Genomic DNA, 24,505 nt, shown 5'->3' with positions numbered 1-24,505 from the left:
TTATGTTAACATTTTCTCTGGCTACAGATGCTGTCAGATCTGTTGACTTTCTCCAGGAACTTGTCTTCGTGTCTTTAAAATTGCAAATGGGGGAAAACAGTGACAACGAATCTGCCTTCCCTCAATCCAAAGCTTTCTTTTCCTGGTCATCTTTTTCCTTTTCAGAACAAATTTGAATCCGACCATGTTGTGGAAATAATCCCCACTGCTACATCAAACACTTGTCCATGTTCTTTCCCCAGAACCAAATCCAGCACCGCACTGTCCTTGTTCGGCCTTCTACATGTTGGGTCTTCTGCTCCCCTGGATACATGTCAAGAAATGCGCCTGTCTTAGCCATTTATATGATGACTACCATAATTTAGTTTGGGGAAAATTGAAATCCCGAGTATATTTGCATGATCATTACTCTTACACATCTGTGAGAACTGTCTAATGGAGGCCCAGTAACATAGGTGCCCCCACAACATTCCTAAGTTCCATTCACAAAGCCTCATTTGAGGACTTTTCCAAGATATCATATCTCCTTATTGCAGTTTTTGGTTCCTTAATCGATAGTAGTACTCACAACCATTTTTAGCCTCCTGTCACACCTAAAGATTCTATATCCTAGAATGTTGAGTTGCTAGTCCAGTCCTTCCTTCAAACAGTTTCTGAGATGGCGACAGTACCTTATTTCATGTGTCAAACCTTGCCCTTAACTCATTAGTTTTACCGATTCGACTCCTAACATTAAAGACCATCCAGATTTCTTATTCTCTTGACACTCACCAGAGCTAAGCTGAGTGTGACTTGCTTCCTTGGTTGTAGCATGGTGTCTCTTTGTTTCATAGATATTCTGTGTCCCTTCCCTCTGCCAGATGAATTTAAACTATTCTGAACAAAACTAGCAAACCTATCTGCAAGAATGTTGATTCTAATGTTGTTCATTGTCCTATTTGTAAACATCCCACCTTATCCAAAAATGATGCCATTGATCCAGGAATCTAACACCTTCCCACTTGCACCAATTTTTGAGCCATTTATTCATCTGTCCTGTTCCACCCTTTACAAACTCGTTGGCACATGGAGTATTCAAAATATAACAACTATCGAGGTCCTGCATTTAAATCTAAGCATAACGCACTGAATTCTTCATGCAACATCTCATTCCTCACTTTGCCCATGTCATTGGTGAAAACATATACCACAATCTTTGAATCTACATGCTCCCCTTCCAGGATGCCTTGCAGTCATTCCACGACATCCCTGGCCCTGGCAACAGAGAGGCAGCACAACATCTTGGTGTCACATCTTCAGGTGCAGAAATGCCTTTCTGCTCCACTGACGAATTAATCCATCATCATTTTTGGTCCTTCTTAACAAATATTGGGCTGTCTCTAGTTAAAAGCAGACCCTGCCATGATTTACTGATTCCCCTGAGAGGAGCTTTCTGCCATGGTTAGGAGGAATGCAGATGTTCTGTTATGTGTTGGAACTTGATTATCATAAAAAAGCTGAAATCCAAAATAAAAATTGGATGCCACGTTTGTAGGGCTTTTAAGTATGTTAGATATGAGATCAGGCAGAATGAATCAAGCGTGAGTTGACATCAACAATTTCATTCAGAAAATATTAGCCCAAGTGCAATTACTCAGATTAGGGACAAAATGAGAGATCACAGCACTTCTCCCAAATGGGGAAGCATTACATGTTTGTTTGATTGATCTAAGCATGTTTTAAGGGTAAAGATTGTACCTTATCAACGCCATTTTTCTCTAAAACAAAACGTAATGCTTTGAAAATCGCCCTTCTTCAATTCCACAGAGCATCTTTTGTCAAGTCTACATTGCATGAGCAAAAAGCTGCTACTATTTGTGTACGAAATCACTCTGATATGTCACTCAGCCCAAAAGGATCTGAGCTCAGAACTATTCTGAGGGTGTAGTTAGTTACTTTGAACATACATCATGACACTATGTCAAAATATTATTTAGTTTTTGATTTCATGTTTTGAAACACTTCATGCATGCACCTTTGTACAAACGTTATGGTTTTCTATAGGTTTGTATGCCTCGTTCAGTCTGGTTTTTGAATATGGTCAGATACTTTCAGAGGGTTCCGGGCATACAGTGATTTCCTCGTAGGATTTCTATTTTCCAGGTAAACTGCTCATAGACTGTTATGCTGAGGATTTAGCAGGGTCCCCATGTATCAATGCTAATTTTGCTGCAGAAATGACTGTCCACCCTTGTCAAAATTTGTGCATTGTTATGTCCAACAGTCATAGGTTTCCTTTTGCTATTTGTAGAGTTATCAAGAAAAAGAATTGCTGAAAATTATGATTCTGTATGCAGGGGAAATCTTGAGTAGGATTGTTTATTTTTATATGTGGCTAACATTTATCCAGAACGTATCAGGCATGAAAATGATTGTAATGAAGAATACCATAGAACATAGAGCTTTAAAGCGAACACAATACTTAATATGTGCACACCAAAATCCAAACTGCAGCTGGAGCAAATGATCTGATAAGCAGACTTTGATAATGCTGAATCAATAAATGATGCAGAGAAAACATCTTTTGCTTTTCCTTAAATGCCACCATGAAATGATTTTCATTCAAGTGGCAAATGCGGCCTTAATTAAACGAAAGTGCACCAGTTAGTGAACTGGTCACACCGCTGATGGAGACAGTAAATGGGTGACCAAAAGACAGAAAAATAGTAGGAAGGCAGTGTAGGTGTCTCCTGCGGTGATCTCCCTCCAAAACAGGTATACCGTTTTGGACACTGTTGGGGGAGATGGCTCACCAAGGAGGGCAGCAGTTGCCAGGATCATGGCACTGCGGTGAGCACTGCTGTTCAGAAGGGCAGGAATTAGACTTGTAGGGCCATAGTCATAGGGGAGGGGAGTAGATAGGCGGTTCTGTGAGGGGAGTAGATAGGCGTTTCTGTGGTCGAAAACGGGACGTCTGGATGGTATGTTGCTCCCTAGGTGCTCAGGTCAGGGATGTCACCAGTTGGCTGCAGAGCATTCCAAAAAAGGACGGTGAACAGCTAGGAAATGAGATGAGGTCCTGAAATAAGAATTCAGGAAGCTAGAGAAGAAGTTAAAGAGAAGGACCTCAAATGTAATGATCTCGGGATTACATGGACGGTCTACATCTAAAGCAAACAACCAATGACCTTGGGGGAGTTTTTGCTACTTCTGTTGGGGAGGTTTTAAACTAATTTGACAGGGGGCTGGGAACCAGAAGAGAAAACAAGTAGGCAGTGAGGTGGAGACTGGAGACTGTAAGAATTATGAAGATAGCATTAACAAAGGGAAGAGTGGACAAGAAACAGATGAGTGAAAAAAAACTGGTGGCCTGAAATGCATCGACTTTTATGTAAGGAGTATAGTGCATAAGGCAGATGAACTTAGGCCTTGGATTGGTGCCTCGGAGTATGATGTTATTACAATCATAGAGACTTGGTTGAAGGAAAAGCATGATGATTGGCAACTAAATGTTCCAGGATATAGATGCTTCAGACAGGACAGGTCGGGAAGTTAAAGGGGGGAGGTGAAGTTGCATTGCTGGTCAAGGACAATATCAAGGCTATGCTAAAAGAGCACACTATGGAGGTCCTGGGTGGTGAGGCATTGTGGGCAGAGCTGAGAAATAAGAAGGGTGCAGTCACACTGTTGGGGCTGTATTACAGGCCTCCCAACACTGAGCGTGAGGTAGAAGAACAAATAGGTAAACAGATTATGGAAAGATATAGAGGCAATAAGGTAGTGGTGATGGGAAATTTTAATTTTCCCAACATTGACTGGGATAAACTTAACGTCAAAAGTCTGGATTGGGTAGAATTTGTAAGAAGCGTCCAGGAGAGTTTTCGAGAGCAGTATTTCAATAGTCCAATGAGGTAAGTGGCCATATTGGACCTGGTACAGGGGAATTAGCCAGGACATGGTAGAAGTTGCACTGGGGAATTTCTTTGGGAACAGAAAATTCTCTAAGTTTTAGTATACTCGTAGATAAAGAAGAGAATGGTCCTAAGGGAAGCATACTAAACTGGGCCAAGACCAATTATATCAAAGTTAGAGATGAGCTCAGAAAAATGGATTGGACACAGCTATTGAAGGGAAGTCCACGTTTGAGATGTGGGAGGCTTTCGAAGATATGTTGAAGATTGTGCAGGATAGGCATGTCCCATTGAAGGCAAAGGATAGCAACGGCAAGATTCGTGAACCGTGGATGACAGGATAAATTGTACAACTAGACAAGAAGAAAAGGGAAGCACACATAAGGTCTGGGCAGCTAAGAACAGAACGGGCCCTGGGAGATTATCAGAAAAATAGAGCAAGTCTTAAATGAGGAATCAAGTTGGCTAAAAGTGATCATGAAAAACCTTTAGCGAGCAGAATTAAGGAGAACCCCAAAGCATTTTATTCTAATATAAGAAGCAAGCAGGTAACTAGAGAAAGGATTGGTCCACTAAAGGATAACGAAGGAAGGCAGTGTATCGAACCTGAGAGAATGGGTGAGATTCTGAATGATTACTTTGCATCAGTTTTCACTGAGGAGAGGAACATGATGAATGTTGAGATTAGAGATAGAAGTTGGATTCATCTGAATCACGTTGACATAAGTAGGGAAGATATGTTGGGTAAGCTAGAGGTTATTAAGGTGGACAAATCTCCAGGATTTATCCCTAGTTGCTGAGAGAAGCGACAGAGGAAATAACTGGGGTCCTGACAGAGAGCCTTGTGGCATCCTTAAATACAGGTGAAGTGATGAAGGACTGGAGGATTGCTCATATTGTCCTCCTGTACAAGAAGGGTAGTAGGGATATTCTGGATAACTACAGACTAGTGAGCCTGACGTCAGTGGTGGGAATATTGCTGGAGAAGGTACTGAGGGTGAGGATCTATTTATATGTAGAAAAGAATGGGCTAATTAGTGATAGGCACCATGGTTTTGTGCGGGGGAAATCATGCCTTACAAACTTAATAGAGTTCTTCAAGGAAGTGACCAAGTTGATAAATGAAGGAAAGGCTGTTGATGTCATATACATGGACTTAAGTAATACGTTTGATAAGGTAACCCCCGGTAGACGAATGCAGAAAGTGAAGTCACATGGTGTGCAGGGTGTTCCAGCTAGGTGGATAAAGAACTGGTTGAGCAACGGGAGACAGAGAGCAATAGTTGAAGGTAGTTCCTCGAAATGAAGAAAGGTGACCAGTGGTGTTCCACAGGGGTCAGTGTTAGGACCACTGTTGTTTATAATATACATAAATGACGTGAAAGTGGGCACTGTTGGTATGATAAGCAAGTTTGCAGATGACACGAAGATTGGTGGAGCAGCAGAAAACATAAGGGGCTGTCAGAGAATACAGGTGGATATAGATAGACTGGAGAGTTGGACGGAAATGTGACAGATGGATTTCAATCCAGACAAATGTGAGATGATGCATTTAGGCAAGACTAATTCTAGAGTGAATTATACAATAAATGGAAGAACCTTGGGAAAAGTTGATGGGCAGAGAGACCTGGGAGTGCAGGTCCATTTTACCCTAAAGGTTGCTGCACAGATGAATAGAGTGGTTGAGAAGGCATATAGAATGCTTGCCTTCATTGGAAGGGGTATTGAGTACAAGGGCAGGCAAGTCATGTTATCATTGTACAAGACATTGGTTCGGCCACATTTAGAATACTGTGTACAGTTCTGACCACCACATTACCAAAAGGATATGGACGCTTTGGAGAGGGTGTAGAGAAGATTTAAGAGGACGTTGCCTAGTGTGGAAGGTTCTAGCTATGAGGAAAGGTTGCGTAGGTAATGTTTATTTTCACTAGAAAAAATGAGATTGAGGGGGACCTGATTGAGGTTTATAAAATCATGAAGGGTATAAACAAGGTGGATAGAGACAAGCTTTTTCTCAGGGTGAAGGATTCAATGATGAGAGGTCACGCTTTCTAGGTGCGAGGTGGAAAGTTTAAGGGGGTACACGCGGCAAGTACTTCACACAGAGGGTGGTGGGCATTTGGAACATGTTGCCAGCAGAGGTGGTAGAGGCAAGCACTGTAGATTCATATAAGATGTGTCTGGATAAATGCAAAAGTAGGTGGGAGTAGAGGGATACAGTTGCTTAGGAATTGGGCGACAGATTGAGACAGTACATTTAGATCGGCTCAGGCCTGGAGGGACGAAGGGCCTGTTCCTGGTCTGCAAATTTTCTTTGTGTTTTTTCTTTATTAACTCTGTAGCAATGTTTCAATGCTACCAATGGACTGTCATTCGTCTGTATTATGGTGCATCACCATTTTGAGCTGAGTTGTTACAGACATGAGTTGTGACGACGTAGAGCATGCAAATTGGTGATTTGGGCCATCCCCAAACCTTAATATTGATGGCACCACCATCATCTATTTTTACTCAAATATCATGTCAGATGAAAATTGGGCTTTGGTGTGAGGATTGATCACTCATCAATCATGTCAGATTAAAACTGAGGATATGATGTTCAGACTGATCACTCAGGTACATTTAAAGCAACTGTACACAAACTAAAACTGTCATTTCTACCTCTTGCTGGTACTGTGTGTTGGCAAAAATGGTAATTTTTCTCATGGTATTTCACATAGTGTAATATATTCCCTAAAATACATTGTAGATTCATATAAATTTTTCCATCACCATATGTACGGTACATTTTGAAGAATGAATCCTTAAGGTCTGGTACACCGGAGGTTTTAATCTTCAAAGATTGGTTTATTGTTTGCCATGAAGCAACTTTGTCTGACTCTCCCTCTTGACTTCCAAGTACTCTGATGTCTGATAATGATGAAAATACATTCTCCTCACTGGTTATGTTCGTTTGAGATGGTGTTGGCAAACTGTTGTGTGTATCAGCAATTTATGTTGGCAGAGTTGGTCTGGATTTAAGGGAAATGTAGATGGCAAAGCATATGGCTCGTTCAGAAGTGCCTCATGGCTCAACTTGTTAGCCTGAAGGAGGCTAAAATATGTAACAAAAAGCGTTTAGCTTTATTATGTACACAATAACACAATCCCTGCTAGGAATCGGAGCTGAGCACGAGAGAACAGCAATAGCTCAAGACACCACAAGACGTTAAGACGTGACAATACTTTTGGTCTAACTCAATTTGTACACCTCCAAATGTACATTCAATATTATGTATATTCGTTTCCAATCCAACTACTTCCGAAATTGGTATTTTCCCTCTGGATAAGCATGAAGCCAGCTCTTATCAAGCTTTCATTGTCATCTTATCACCTTGAGTAGTGATAATGTAGGAGATCTAAGCTAGTATCCTGGGGACATAGGTTAAAATCTCACAATGGGAGATGGTGAAATTTGAATTCAACAAAAATATGGAGTAAAAAGCTTGCCTGAAAGTACCAGAGGAACACTACTGATTGCTGTGAAAACACATGGGGTTCAAGGAGGTCCCTTCAAGAATGAAATATGCCAAATTTGCCTGACTGGCCTACGCATGACTCCAAACCCACTGCGATATAGCTGATTCCAAAGGACAGTAGATGCTGGCCCAGCCAGAGATGTCAACGTGCCATGACGAATAAAAAAGACAACACTTTAGGAGGTTTTGCTCGAAGACAAAGTTTACAACTTGCTTGGTTTAGTTTCAGGCATTTACTCGGTGAGTCAGATGGTGGCAATAGCGAAGGTGCTAACTTTATTTTGCAAACCAAAGACAATGGCTTCACTATTCCCATGCTGATTGAAAGAAAAAGTTCTCATTTAGTACTCAATGTTGGAAATTAGCAACGGTTAAACACTCAGTAGAGCTGGGAGTGAGCTAAAGTTGGGTGCTGCCAACATAACCGTGTGAACTAACCCCATCCAGCATTCCTGAACAATATTAACCAAGGTCAGCATTTGGAAGAATTAGGTGGAGACAACACATACATCCTTGGGTGAAGGAGCAGAAGTGACTGTGGAATAACTTCACATTTCCCGGACTGACTTTCCGGCTGCAATGATTTGTTCATTCATCCAACCCATGTGTGTCCATTTACAACTTCTGTTCTTTGTCCTCACAACTTGCTTTCCCATTTTAGTATTTTGTATTTTTCTCTGGAAACACTAAGCCCACGTCACCACCATTGATCTAGATGATAAATAGATCAAGCGCATGTTTTATTATTTATGATAACGTGTTAGATATAACCTTCCAAAATAAGTAAAATCCAATTATTCCTATTCTCCGATTTCTGAGAATGAATCAACTATCAACGCATTCCAACACGTTACTCCACTTCCATGATCACTGCTTTTGTGTGAAACCATCTTTTTGACCTCTTTCTGAAGATGTATTTTAAATAAGCCATTCATTCCCCTTCATTTATCCTTCTGCTCCCAACAAAGGCTGGCCGTGCCAACAACACACACACCCATATCATAAAAAAGTCGAATACCAATTTACCTAAAGAGAGAAGAAGTTGGTTATCACCTCTCCAGCTGCATTCAGTAACCAGCCAACTCACTTAAACTGCATGTTTTAGGCTGTGGGAGGCAACCGGAGCAAACCCATGCAGAGAACATGCAAACTCAACACAGACAGCTGCCTCAGACGGGAATTGAACCCGGGTCTCTGCCACTGTGAGGTAGTAGTAGTATTAACCACTGGGTCATCATGCTGCCCTCAGCAACATCACTCTGTAGCAGCAGAGAAGGAAAGGTTGGACCCTTTAAGATTTTTTTAAAAATTATTCTAACTTAATATTAATGGCGATTATGTACGAGCGTTCACGTTTCACTGTATTAAAAATTTCAGCATTTTCAAAACTTCAATGGGTTCCGGAGTGTGGGATGTGGGAAAAATAGTGCTACTTCTGCAATTCCATTTACTTATACAAAGTAAGTGAACTCACACCAGTGTGTAATTGTTTTAGCCAAGAGCTGAGGCAACAAGAATGGAAGCTATGTGGAGGAAATACATAATTGTTTTTTTATTAGCTAAAATTGTATGCCAGAATGAAACGTGACTGCAAAACAATGTTAGATATTACAGGCGAATAGATAAGATGCTGTGAGGGGAGGCAGTTAAGCTAGATACGCCTGTACAAACAGTAGGTATAAACATCTGTTTCCCACTTTTACAGAAACACAGGAACAAACCCCAATTAAAAGGGTCATTAGGATCAGGGGAAGGTACAGATGGAGGGAGTAGATAATGGTGAAGAAAGAATATGCCTAACAATGATCTACAGCGGGATGAGGTCAAACGGTCTTGTAAGGCCAGAAATAAGCATTTTGTCACAGACAAGACAGGATAAGGCAAGAGATAAACAGGAGTAATGTGTGCCGGTCGTAGGGAAGTGGAAGATGTAAACAGGGGAGGAGCAGTGTAAAACAAAAGAAACCAAATTATATAAATGTTGTCTATTAATTGAATTTGGGGTGTGTCTGTCCCTTGCCTTATAGACACTGGACATCACACCGTCTTGCAAGAGTAAAATAAAGGACACTACTGATTCAGATTTTGTCTAGGACTGCAATTATTGAAGTGTCTGAGCTGTGTTTCTCACAGGAGGCATTTTCAGAGGCAGCGTGGATCCTGGAGCGAGACTGTCGCTTTCGCGTGGAGTAGACCACTGACGGTAGCAAGGCGCGGGCTGGGCAAGCCTGGATTGGTCATTGCGAGGACTTGAAGGTCTGAAGCTGGACATGCTCTTCTGACTGGCTTATGCTGGAATACCCAGAGCGGGACTGTAGCTGCTGCACAGCTGGGGCTGGGGCGTCAGGAGAAGGGCGCTCTCCGGAGCATGGTGTGGACGGGGAGTCCTGGCGCTGTTCACTCTCGGCGGCGTCATTCTGTAGCAGCAGAGAAGGAAAAGTTGGACCCATTAAGATTTTTTAAACATTATTCTAACGTAATGTGAATGGCGATTATGTAGAGCGTTCACATTTCACTGTATTTTACCTTTGAATGCAAATGACAATAAAGGATATTCATGTTCATATTCAAACTTCTAATGCCAAGCGTTATTTCTTGTTTTTTCCATCTTTTTGTTTTGGAATGTTGGTGTGTGCTTACAACCTTTCATTCCATATGCAGTGCTCTGGTATTTAGGGAATTCTGGGAGTTCAAAGCTCCTGTCATCGCTATTTCTGTATTTACATTCAGTAAAGGCCTAGGGACAACCTGGTTGGGTCCCATGTACTGTCGACGTTCAAATTCACCAATTTCTCCTGAATGGTTCCATTACAGTTATTAGTTTAACTTCATTTAGCTTCGCATCTTGGTTTTTCAACACATCTTACGTTTTTTTTTGATTTTCTGCATGGAGGACAGCTGAATAAAGGATATTAATGTTGCTACCACCTACCTCTGAGCAGTTTTCAAACATAGAATAGTATAGCACAGGAACAGGCCGCCATGTCTGTGCCGACTATGATGTCATTCCAAGTTAAACCCAAAAACCTATATGTAGTCCATATTCTTCTACTCTCTGCCTGTTTGTGTGCCCTATCTAATGCCTCTTAAATGTTGCTATTGTGTCTGCTTTTACCACGCCCCTGACAGATTGTCATGATCGCTTTACAATCTGGTGGTTTGACTTTGCAATTCACTTACCTCATTGTTTCCTGAAAGTTTAGGAATACATGGATACTTGTCTGAGATGTCTTCGCCAAGTTCTTCATTTACTTTTTCCTTTGTTCTCTTTGTTATCTTTTTCATGGTTATCGCTGTTTCATTATTTTTATACACGTGATTGTATTCATACTCGTAATGATATTTATTTTCGCCACAGCGAAAGCAGTAACAAATTAAATAAAGTAGTAGTAGGGTGGTCAAGGACCCGCCAAGTAGACGGGCACCGACGAGCTGTTGAGAGATGTGGAGAAATAAAAAAAAGAGTTTAATTGAAGAACATCAAGAAATTTGTTGGAAAATGAATATAATCTTTCAAGATAAACAGTAGGGGAAAAAATCAAAGAAGGACAAAGCTTTACGTCATGGAATTTGTTCTGAGTCTGAAATTTCCACATGTTGATACCCAATAAACAGGGGGACTATTGGAAGACAGCAATAATGTTCTTGATGGTATTTCCCAGATCAAATCAATTACTTTATCCTTTAATAATGATGATAAATATATGGAATTTCCTTTGTATAAGAAAATAACTGCTAGCAACAAAGTTACTCCATCATTTAAGATAAATAAAATTTAGAATCTCTTTAAAATATTTTGAATATTAACTGTTAAATAAATTTCATTAATACATTTAAATCAGTATGTTGTGTTGCCTCCCTGGTGCCAGGACCAACAATATCTTGGAGAGCGTGCAGAATATTCTCAAAGGGGGGAGGGACCAGCCGGAAGCCATTGTACATATTGGAACTAACGACATAGGAAGGGAAAAGGGTGAGATCCTGATGGGAGAATATAAGAAGTTAGGTTGCAACTTGAAAAGTAGTAATATCTGGATTGCTTGCAATGTTATGAACTAGTGGCGGTAGGAATAAGAAGATAGAGTAGAAGAATGTGTAGCTGAGGAGCTGGTGTAGGGGAAAAGGTTCACATTTTTGGATCATTGGAATCTCTCCTGGGGTAAAAGTGATTTGTTCAAGAAGGACGGGTTACACTTGAATTGGAAGGGGATTACTATACTGGCAGGGAGATTTGCTTGTACTACTTGGGAAGATTTAATCTAGCCAGGTGGTGAAGTCGGACTCAGGGAGAGAGTGAGGAAAGAGATCAGTCTAAGACTGAGACAATAGGGCAAAGAAACAATTCAAACAGGCAGGGCAGGGGGAAAAAAACAAAGCGGAGATTGAAGTAGGACTTATAAATTAAACTGTATTTATTTCAAGGGTAAAAACAATTACTGCAGATGCTGGAAACCAGATTCTGGATCAGTGGTGCTGGAAGAGCACAGCATTTCAGGCAGCATTCCTGATGAAGGGCTTTTGCCCGTAACGTCGATTTCGCTGCTCGTTGAATGCTGCCTGAACTGCTGTGCTCTTCCAGCACCACTGATCCAGAATGTATTTATTTCAATGCAAGAGATCTAACTGGAAAGGCAGATGAACTCAGGGCATCGTTAGGAGTATGTGACTGGAACAGTATAACACTTGCAGAGACATGGCTTAGGGCTGGATAGGACTAACAGCTTAATGTTTTAGAATACAAATGCTATATGGATTATAGAAAGGGGACGACGAGAGGACGGGGGTGGCGTCCACCTGATGAAGGAGCGTCACTCCAAAGGCTAGTGTGCTTCCAGTTAAACTTGTTGGACTATAACCTGGTGTTGTGTGATTTTTAACTTTGTACACCCCAGTCCAACACCGACATCTCCAAATCACGGTTACGGCTGTACTTAGGGGAATATTCCTGGGAATATGTCCAGGAAGTTATTTGGATGATTTCTTATCTCAGAGATAAGAAATAAACGATCAACTTACTGGGATTGTAGAATAGACCGTCCAATAATCAGCTGGAAATTGAGAAACAAATTTGGAGGGAGATATCAGTTATCTGTAAGAATAATAGGGTGGCTATGGTAGGCGATTTTAAATTTCCAAACATAGATTGAAACTGCCATAATGTTAAAGATTTAGATGGAGATGAATTTATTAAGTGGGTACAAGAAAATTTTCTGGTTTAGTATCTGGATGCACCAACTAGAGAAGGTGCAAAACGTGACCTCGGTCGAGAGTGGGTGCTGGAAAAGCACAAAAGGTCATGCAGCATCCGAGCAACAGGAGAATCGACGTTTCAGGCATCGGCTCTTCATCAAGAATGAGGATGAGCCTAATGCTCATTCCTATCAAGGACTTATACCCGAAACGTCAATTCTTCTGCTCCTCGGATGCTGCCTGACCTGCTGTGCCTTTCCAACACCCCTCTCTCGACTCTGATCTCTAGCATCTGCAGTCCTCATTTCTCCTAGCAAAACTTGACCTACTCTTGGAAAATAAGGCAGGGCTAATGAGGTGCCAATGGGGGAGCAGTTTGGGACCAATGACTATAATTCTATTAGTTTTTAAAAGTGATGGAAAACGATAGACAGGATCTAAAAGTTAAAGTTCTATATTTTGACTGCATTTGGCCAAAACTTCCAAAATTGATTTGGGGTAAATGTTTGCACGTAAAAGGGTGGCTGCAAAATTGAAAGCCTTCGAAAATGAGATAACCGGTATCCAGAAACAATATGTTCCTATCAAGGTGAAAGGCAAGGCTGGTGGGTGTAAAGAATGTGGGGTGATCAGAAAAACCGAGGCTTTGGTCAAGAAAAATAAAGAAGCATATATCAGGTATAGAGAGCAGAGACCGACTGGATCCTCAGAAGAGTATGAAGGCAGTAGGAGTATACTTAAAATAGAAATCAGGAGGGCAAAAATGAGACATGAGATAACTTTGGCAAATAGGAGAATCTGAAGAGATTTTATAAATACATTGAGAACAAAAGGGTAACTAAGAAGAGAATAGCAAGATAGCCGATGTGTGGAGCCACAGGAAATGAGGGAGATAATAAACAAGTATTTTGCATCAGCGTTTACTGTGGAAAAGGACATGGAAGATATAGAATGTGGGAAAATGAATGGTGACATCTAGAAAAATATCCATATTACAGAAGAAGTGGCACTGGTGTCTTAAAATGCATAAAGGGAGATAGATCCCCAGGAGCTGATCAGGGTTACCTGAGAGCTCTGTGGAAAGCTAGTGAAGTGATTGCTGGACTCTTTGCTGGATTATTTGTATCATTGATAGTCACAGGTGAAGTACTGGAAAACTGGAGGTTGGCTAACATGGTGCAAATATTTAAGAAATGTTGTAAAGTAAAGCCAGGGAGCTATAGACCAGTGAGTGGTAAACAAATTCTTGGAGGGAAACCTAGGGGACAGAATGTCCATGCATTTGGAAATGCAAAGGTTAATTGGCGATAGTCAATATGGCTTTATGCATGGAAAATCATGCCTCACTCACTTGAATGAGTTTTTTGAAGAAGTAACAAAGATTGATGAGGGCAGAGCAGTAGATGTGACCTATACATACTTCAATAAGGCATTCAACAAGTTATCTCATCGTGGACCAGTTAGCAAGCTTAGATGACACGGAATATAGGGATAATTAGCTCAAAGGTAGAAGACAGAGGGTGATGGTCGAGGGTTGGCTTTCAGATTGGTGTGCCACAAGGTTCAACGCCGTGTCCACTGCATTTCATCATTGATATACATGATTTGAGCATGAGCATAAGAGGTATAATTGGCAAGTTTGCAGATGACATCAAATTTGAAGGTGAAAAAGATTATCTCAGAGTACAATGGGATCTTGATCAGATGGGCCAAGAGTGGCAGTTAGAGTTTAATTTAGATAAATCTGAGGTGCTGCCTTTTTGAAAGGCAAATCAGGGCAAGTGTTATGCACATAAGGGTAAGGTCCTGGGGAGTATTGTTGAACAAAGACACCTCGGAGTGCAGATTCATAGTTCCTTGAAAGTGGAGCTGCAGGTAAAGAGGATAGTGAACATGGTGTTTAGTATGTTTTCCTTTACTAGTCAGAGCATTGTTTATAGTAGATGGGAGGTCACATTACTGTTGTATAGGACATTGATTCGACCACTTTTGGAATATGGTGTAATTGAGGTCTCCACCGCATCCCCACCCACAACCCGCCCCCATAGGAATAATGATATGAAACTTGAAAGGGTTCAGAAAATAGTTACAAAGATTTGCCAGGATTGGAGAGTTTGAGCTATAGGGAGAGGGTGAATAAGTTGGGGCTGTTTTCCCTGCAGCATCAGAGGCTGAGTGATCATGTTATAGAGGTTTATAAAATCATGAGGGATATGAATAGAATAAATAGACAAAACCTTTATTGTTTGGTTGGGGGAGTTCAGACTAGGGTATAGTTTTAGGATGAGAAGGGAAAGATTTAAAATGGAACTGGGGAGGGGACTTCTTCATGCAAAGGATGGTGCATTTATGGAATGAGCCGCAAGAGGAGGTTTTGGAGGCTGGTACAATTACAGCATTTAAAATGCACCTGGGTGTGCATATTAATAGGAAGGGTTTAGAGCGATATGAGCCAAATGCTTGCAAATGGGGCTAGCGTCTGGTTGGCATAGACAATTTGTACAAAACGGTCTGGTTCTGTGCTGTCCATCTCCATGACTCTTTGGCTCTATTTCAAACATCATCATGTGGTGAGAATACACTGATTAAAGAATACAGTAGCAATCAGGGAGGAAAATGTTAGTTGTGCTTTATGTTATAAGTTACCTGTTAAAGAATGTAAATTATAATACATTGCTACATGTTGGATAATGTTTACGAAAAATCTTCACCACCATTATAAATTTCAATTCATTATGTCATCGGTGCATTATTTTGACTATTGGAAGGTTTTGAAGATTGCTACCATTTAGGACCATATCTTTAAATTTGGCATAAATAAAAGGGGTGATATCATTTGTTCTGATGTTTGCCTGACATTAAGTGAATGTAGTTTGATTATTAGATGGCAAAAAATGTTCAGACTACTTGACTAAGCAGAAGTTGCAAGGTGTTTAATTTTGCAACAAATGGCAGTATACTTTGACTTTTTTTCAAATGGCGTTTGAGTCTCTCAATGTATCAGAAAGAAACAGATGGTACGGGTTCATAAACATTGGTTGCCCATTATTGGAGTAGAATTGTGAAAAACAATTAGCTTGTTTTGTTGAATGTAAATGGTATGTCTTTCACATTTAAATTGAAAAAAAAAACAATTGCAGAGGAAGATCTTTTGAGCTGGGTTACTGAATCCTTAAAAAACAGCCAATACCACACACAAACCAGCCAATACCACAGCAAAGGTTTCCATGGATGACAGAGGGAACAGACTGCGTAGCTTTGAAAGCTGCTACAGTTGGATGCAGAATGAAACAGTCTTTAATCAAAGAGATTCTTCAATGGATTATAGGAGATTTGTTCTGGCATGGTCCTTAACCAGACATTTAAAAAAAATTTTTGGAGATAACAGAGTTGACAATGCAAATGCAATTGATGCAACTTATGAAGATTTTCCAACAGGCTTTTACGAAGAGTTCCACATAATAGGTCAATAGATACGTTCTGAACATATCAAATTCAGCTCAAGATGCAAAACAGATTCCTAGCTAGTTGCTTTCTGATGGAACTTAAGTGAAGAAGTTGAAGGTGGGAAATGGAGTTCCATAATCATCAATACTAGGACAACAATTGCTCACAAATTCTATTTTTTTAAAAATTCTCTGCAATCAAGGAAAAGTATTATGTAAATGTGCATGTGACAGCAAATTAGCGGGGTTGGTGTGAAGATTGGTGATATCAAGGAACGAATCTTCCTCATGGCATCTTTGTTTTGTGCAGCCACCAATGGGGGGCAGTTAGCTCAGTTGGCTGGGCAGTTGGTTTGCAATTCTGTGTCATGCGAACTGTATGGGTTCAAGATGCCAGCTGAGGTTGGCATGAAGATCGCACTCAATCTTGTCTTTACCTGACTGTCATATAAAGCAACCATCAGTTATCTCTATATCTAATGAGACATCAGCATTGTAGTGCTTTGGGAATACGGTGACTTCAGTCATAAAATATAGAGCAGCTTTAGGCCATTCAGCCCATTGAGTCTGCTCCACCATTTTGTCACGGCTGGTAGGCGTTACGCTGGCACCGTGCTTAGCACTGCTGCCTCACAGCGCCAGAGACCCGCGTTTAATTCCCACCTCAGACGACTGACCTTTGTGGAGTTTGCACATTCTCCCCTGGGTTCCCTCCGGCTGCTCCGGTTTCCTCCCACAATCCAAAAAATGTACAGGTTGGGGAAATTGGCCATGCTAAATTGCCCGTAGTGTTAGGCGAAAGGGGTCAATGTAGAGGGATGGGTTGCGCTTCGGCGGGTCGGTGTGGACTTGTTGGGCCGAAAGGCCTGTTTCCCCACTGTAAGTAATCTAATGTGTTTCTCAACTCCTTGCAGGGTGGTGAAGATATTTCATCCATGTGGTCAAAACTTTAACAACTTGTTACAACTTCATAGGTTCTTGATTAACAAGGGGAAAGCGTTTTCCATGGAGAAGGCAGAAGAAAGGGGTTGCTGGTGTAGTCCCCTTGTCTGTCCTCCATATGAGCCGCTAGCTTTAGCTTTACCCTTTGGTAATAGCGTGCAGGACACTCAGATTATCCAGTCGGATCTGATGGTCAATTGAGAAATAAATTGAAGCGTTTCCTACATTAACAGTGCTATAGGAATTAATGTCAGTGCTCTAATTTCCCACACAATAGCTCGCTAGAGCTAACAGTACTCACCCGCGACTCTTCACAAAGATGCTGTTTTCCGGTTAAAAACCTGTTGGAATCCCCTTCGCAGTTGAATTTAGCGCATGTTATATTGTCCACTTCCCCGGACTTCATTAACTGAGAACAAGCGTAATAATCACCGTCCAAAAATAGTATGCTGATCCATATTATTGGGGCAATGAATAACTTTAAGAACAGGAACAGGAACTTCCAAATGTAAAAGCAGACTCTGTATTTGTCATTGGATCCGTTACATTCGATTGGAAGATTGGAAGATTGCCCCGAGTTCTGGGGAGTTCTTTCGGGGTTTGTGGAATTTGTCTCGTTCTTACAACAGAAAATGAAGTAGAACTGATTGGTTTCAACATGCAGTATTAGACTAATTAGAGACAATATTCCTGCGGGGAAACAGAAGATTAGACGAACATGTTTAACATTTGCATCTGTTGAAGTACAAGGACATGGGATCATTTTTTCTAAGACTTCTTCCAATCCATAAAGCAACAGCAGCAGCACTGTTCCAATGATGCTGTAGGACCTGGTATTTCTGCGTAGCAAGAACTCTTTCAGTTGCGTTAATATATCAATAGTTGCCATTGCGCCGCTGTCGGAACCACAGAGCTACACTGAGATCTCACAGTAACGTGTCGTCAGTTTATAATCAAATCTACGAAACGTCACTCAGGCTCGTCAACACTTTGTAATGCCTACAGCACAATTGCCTCATCTTAATTTGAAAGAGACTCATTTATTATAACATTGGAAAAGATAAAGTATCACTGAATGCACACTGTGAGAACAGATCTCTTCTGTTTCATCTTCTATTCAGAGTGCTGACACTCATGCCCGTCAGAGAATCTCTTGGTCTAACACTCATCAACATCTTACAGATTTATTGTGTGAAAAAAAAACTATCTTCACACAGTACCTTTCGGAAACTGTACTACATTTTAAGTTAAATAATCTGTAACTCAATTTTTGTCTGCTAACAAAAGAAGTTTCAGAAAATCTGAGGCTTAAAATCTGAAAAGTGTGTTTGCAAGGATGTGCAGCAAAAACTGAATTTGAACTTTTTAACATAATTTACTTTAATTGAACCACAGTTCCTTGTTTTAAAAAAATGCTTTTCTGTTCATAGAATCCCTACAGTGAGGAAGCAGGCCATTGGGCTAATGAGCACACACTGACTTTCCAAAGAGCATTCCACGCAAACTTTGTAACCCTGCATTTCCAATGGCGGAAGGTTCAAAATTGGGAGATGACGTCAATACTAGGCAAGAGCTAGGGAGTGTTAACTGGGAGAATCTGTTATCAGGCAAATTCACATTTGACATGTGGGAATCGTTTAAAGACCCGCTGATGAAAGTTCAGGACTAACATGTTTCAGTAAGAAGGAAGGACAGGGATGGCAAGTTAAGGGACCCTTGGATAACGAGGGGGGTTGTAAATTTAGTAAATGGGGAAAAACAAGTGAGACGTAGGAAGCCAAAATCGGACAGGGCAGTGGGGAATATAAAGAAAGCAGGAGAGAATTGGGAGAGCAAGAAGGGCCACGAAATGACATTGAAAAGCAGTGGAAACGAGAATCCCACAGCATTCTGTAGCTACATTGAAAACAAAGGGATAACTAGGGAGAAGGAAGGGCCATTCAAGATAAAGGAAGAAAATTGTACTTGGAGGGAAAGGATGTGATTGAGATCCTAAATGAGTACTTTGTGTCTGTATTCAGGATAGTGAGATTTGTGTGGAGTGTGCTAATTTTCTTAGGCATTTTGAGATAAATAAAGAAGTGGCTTTGGATCTCTGCAAGACCATCATAGTAGATAACCCCCTACGTCCCTTTGATTGCTATTCCAGGTTATTGAGAGAAGCAAGAAAGAAGTTTGCTGGGACCTTGACCAAAATCTTTGTATCCTCGCTAGCCACTCGAAAGGTCCTGGAGGATTAGCGAATAGTTAATTATGTTTCTGTATTTAAGAAGGGAAATAAGGCCAATCCAGAAAGGTATGGAGAGCAGAGTCTCACATCGGTGGTGAGCAAGCAATGACAGACAATTCTTAGAGATAGGATTTATACGCATTTGCAAAAGCATGACATAATTAGTGACAGTCAGCAAGGCCTTTGCAGAGCAGGGCAGGTCATGTCTTTCTAAATTGCTGACATTTTTCGAGGATGTGATGAAAGTGATCAATAACAGTAGATCCATGGATGTTGTTCACATGGATTTCAGAAAAAGGCTTTCAACAAGTTCCTTCATGGTAGACTCAACCAGAAGGTTAAGATGCATGGGATCCATGGCGACTTGGCTGCATGGATACTCAGAGTTGGCTTGCCATAGAAGGCAGACGGTAATGATGGAAAGATTTTTTCAGGTTGGAAGTCGATGACTAGTGGAGTTCCGTAAGGATATGTACTGGGACCTTTGTTTTTTGTTATATATATCTATATATATATTGAATATTGAATGAATTTGTAGATCGGTGGTCAGTAAGTTTGCAGATGATATAAAGATTGGAGGAATTATGGAAAATGTAGAAGGTTGTCAAATGATGCAGTGGGGTATAGATCAGTTGCAGATATGGGCAGAAAAATGGCAGATGGAGTTTAATCCAGGTCAGTGGGAGGTGCTGCGCTGTGGGAGATCAAATGCTGAGGAAAAGTATTCAGTTAATGACTGGACTCTGAACAGCATTGATGTACGAAAGGATCTTGCGGTTCAAGTCCATAGTTACCTGAAAGTGGCCATGTAAGTAGATATGGTGGAAAAGAAAGTGTATAGCATGCTTTATATAAAAAGTGAATCTATAAAATCTTATGTTATCTTGAAAATGTGACTTGAAAGGTCTGGAATTTACAATTAATGAATAGATAACCTACATGCAATTCTAAAATAATAAAGACTTAACAACAATCTAGGTTTGTTAAAACATCATTTTACATGCATGACACTGCAATCTTTTGTGAAACATTTTGTGTCTTATGGTCCTGTTTCACAATCACCTGATGAAGTGGCGGTGTTCCGAGAGTTAATGCTTCCAAATAAATCTGTTGTAGTATAACCTGGCGTTCTGTGATTTTAACTTTGTCTACCCCAGTGCAACACCAGCTCCTCCATATCTAATCTAATAAGGCCAACAGTTCCTCACTTCCTGTAGAGTTGTCTCTAGGCAAACCTGACTGACTCAGTGTGATTCCCTTCACATAACAGCCCATTGTCATGCCTGTTGTCGGTTCCTGTCAGTTCCCCTGAGCTCCTGCTCTGTTCAGCCTTATATAATATCTGTGCTGAGAAATGGGATATTAACCGTGCAGTTCTAGGATTTTGACTGACCAGAAAAAGAAATCAAGAAATATGTATACAAATTGTGGGATATAGGTAAAGTAGTGTTACTTTGGCAATCATAATTACTTATGCAAGGTAAATGCACTCACATCAGTGTATAATTGTTTCAACCAAGAGCTGAGTCAACGAGAATGAAAACTATGTGGAGGAAATGTATAATTGCTTTTGTATTAGCTAAAATATGCATACAAGAATGAAATGTGGCCTGAGGGTGGGATGGGGGTGGGGGGGAGAAGAGAGGTGGGGGTCGGCAGAGTAACTGTCACAGAGAAAAGGAAGAAAAGGTCCCTAGCAACGTTCCTCCTGAAAGTCCGTTTGGGAGGATGTTGCGGGATTGGACAAGTAACACTTGTACAAGGGCAAGAGATAAAAAGAAAATGATTAAATATTGTTGTTTAGTATAGTACAAAGAACCAGTCCTTCGTCCCGCTGTCTTCTGGCCAAAGTATGGTTCGGACGAGTATTGGGTATGTCAGTATTTAGATATGTATGTGAATAAAAAGCAACCTTTTAGTCAAGAGTAGGCAGAGTATGCGTCCTGTTGGAAGGGCAGTTTGGGAATAACGGTAGTAAAAACAAAGGATTCCCCCTCTGCCTCACCCAATCCCTGGGACCCTCTTAGCTGCTTGCACCCCCCCCCCCCCCCACCCCTCCCTGTACCATAAAATCAGATTAGGTGGAAATGGGGGAGGAGGAGAGACAGAGCTGAAAATGTGTTGCTGGTTAAAGCGCAGCAGGTCAGGCAGCATCCAAGGAACAGGAAACTCGACATTTCGGGCATAAGCCCTTCATCAGGAATGAGGAAAGTATGACCAGCAGGCTAAGATAAAAGGTAGGGAGGAGGGACTTGGGGGAGGGGCGATGGAGAGGAAGGAGGTTGAAAAGTCCCGCCTCCCTACTTTTAATCTTAGGAAAGTCCCTCCTCCCTACCTTTTATCTTAGAAAGTCCATCCTCCCTACCTTTTATCTTAGAAATTCCCTCCTCCCTACCTTTTATCTTAGAAGTCCCCCCTCCCTACCTTTTATCTTAGAAAGTCCATCCTCCCTACCTTTTATCTTAGAAATTCCCTCCTCCCTACCTTTTATCTTAGAAGTCCCCCCTCCCTACCTTTTATCTTAGCCTGCTGGACACACTTTCCTCATTCCTGATGAAGGGCTTATGCCCGAAACGTCGAATTTCCTGTTCCTTGGATGCTGCCTGACCTGCTGTGCTTTAACCAGCAACACATTTTCAGCTCTGATCTCCAGCATCTGCAGACCTCACTTTTTACTAGAGGAGGAGAGACAGACAGATAGGGACAGCGAATGGATGACCCACAAGAGGAGGATGAAGGGGCAGTGGATGGGGATGTTGTTGTTCCTGACCCTCAATGATCAACAAAAATAAAGGAAAGATAAAGTGGATGTAGAGGAAGCCTCCGGAGTATCTAAATCAAGGCCTAAGGGGGAAAAGCAAAAAAAGGGGAATAACATAAAGACTTATCCCCTTTCGGAGGTACCAATAGGGGACAAAGAGATTGGGTTTGTAAGTGCCCCCCTCACCAGTGGGGAGGTCAAAACCTTTAAAAAGGCGATGAACGTCCTAGTTGAGGATCCGGTAGAGTTGTCTGAACAAATTGATTATTTTCTGGGGCCCAGTCTGTATACATGGACTGAGTTAATGTCTATTTTGAATATACTATTTACTGAGGAAGAAAGGGGCCTTATACGAGGAGCAGCAATTAAAATATGGGACAGGGAACATCCCATTGGAGATGGGGATGCTGGAAAGGGAGAGACGAAGGTTCCCCTCAGAGACCCCCAGTGGGAAAATCAAAACCCAGAGCACAGAGAAGAAATGAGGGAATTGAAAGACCTTATTCTAAAAGGCATAAAAGAGGCAGTTCTGAAGTCGCAAAATTTGACTAAAGCCTTTGAAGTTTCAAGGAGAATGATGAGACTCCCTCAGCTTTCTTGCAAAGATTAAGGGACTCAATGCGGAAATACTGTGGAATGAACCCTGAGGACCCAGTGGCACAGGTCTTTTGAAAGTACATTTTGTGACAAAGGTATGGCCAGACATATAGAGAAAGATATAGAAGATAGAAGGGTGGAGTGAAAAACCATTAGATGAATTGTTAAGAGAGGCACAGAAAGTTTTTGTAAAGAGAGAGGATGAGAGACAAAAACAGAAGGTGAAGATGATGTTAGCTACGGTTGATGAGGTAGTTAAAAAAAGAATGGAACCAATAGTGAGCAACTGGAGTGGTGGGTATCAGCATGTAGGACAGAGAGGAAGAGGGAGAGGACAAGGGGGAGCATTTGATAGAGTGTTTGGGCGACAGGGGCAGAGATGCAAGTCTACCCAGGCAGAATGCTAGTATTGAGGAAAGATAGGGCATTTTAAGCAGAAGTGTCCTGGTCTACAAAGGGAAGAAAGGGTAATTGCGCTTATGAATTTTGATGAAGTTTAGGGGTGTCAGGGGTTCCTGCCCCCTGAGACCCACAAGGAACCCTTGAAAAACTTGAAGCTCGGACCCTGTAGGGAAGAAGTAGTCTTCCTGGTAGATACGGGGGCAGCATGGTCATCGCTAAATTTTAAACCAAATAAAGTAGAAATGTCAGCACGATCAATAACTGCTTTCGGGGTAAACATGGAAGGATTTACTGTTCCAGTATTTGAAACTATGATGATAGAAGGTCTGAAGGAAACAGTCACAGGGGAACTGCTGTATATCTCTGATATAGGAAGTAACTTACTAGGGAGAGATTTAATTATTAGGACTGGAGATTGGAATTCGGGAAAAAGAATTAGTTGTACAAATGGCAATGTTGGAAAATGGAAGGGGGTGGTGGTTTCTATCCTTACTTCCCAGATAGTAGTGGTTGGGGTATTGATAGCCATTGGCTGTTGTATCATACCCTGTATACGAGGGCTCACCCAAAGACTGATTGAGACAGCCTTAATGAAACAAATGCCCCTAAAAGGGAATCAGGCAGAGGAAATTTATCGATTAAATAATGAGGGGATGAGTGAGACCAAGATGGATGAAAAATCCGGAATGATGCTTGCGAATTTTGGGGCCGATGCTTAAAAGAAAAATGCAGAAGATAACAAATAGTAATTAAAGAAAAATGGGGAAATTGTGGGATATAGGTAAAGTAGTGTTACTTCTGCAACCATAATTACTTATGCAAGGTAGATGCACTCACATCAGTGTATAATTGTTTCAACCAAGAGCTGAGTCAACAAGAATGAAAACTATGTGGAGGAAATGTATAATTGCTTTTGTATTAGCGAAAATGTGCATACAAGAATGAAACGTGCCTGCAAACAATGGTAGATGTTACAGACAAATCGATAAGGTGCTGTGAGGATGTAGGTTAAGCCAGATGTTCTTGTACAAGCAGTAGTTATAAGCAGCTGTTTCACACTTTTGCAAAAACACAATAACAAACCCCAATTAAAAGGTCATAAGGATCAATATATTTGGGGAAAGGGAGGAAATGTCACAGGTGGGGGAAGTAGATAATAGTGAAGAAGGATATACCTAACAATGGGCCACAGCAGGATGTGGTGAAATGGCCGGGAAAAACTTGTACTTTGTAATGCACAAGGCCGGATAAGGCAAGAGATAAACAATAGTAATGGGCACTGGGTTGGGTGCAGTGAATCCTACATAAAATGTGTACTTGCTAAACTCTGCGTGCCTTATTTCAGACACCACACTTGCAAGCGTATAATAAACATACTGATTGCTTCAGATCATGGCTCGGACTGAAATTATTGAAGTGAGTGCACTTTGTTTCTCACACAAATGTTAACTGGTTTGTGGTATGATGACGACCAGGTTATGGACACTGCAGCATAATTTCGAAAACAGTGGATGTGTATTCTCATG

This window comes from Hemiscyllium ocellatum, chromosome 35 (assembly GCF_020745735.1).
Source record: "Hemiscyllium ocellatum isolate sHemOce1 chromosome 35, sHemOce1.pat.X.cur, whole genome shotgun sequence".
Lineage (NCBI taxonomy): Eukaryota > Metazoa > Chordata > Chondrichthyes > Orectolobiformes > Hemiscylliidae > Hemiscyllium > Hemiscyllium ocellatum.
This window is presented reverse-complemented; position numbering follows the sequence as displayed.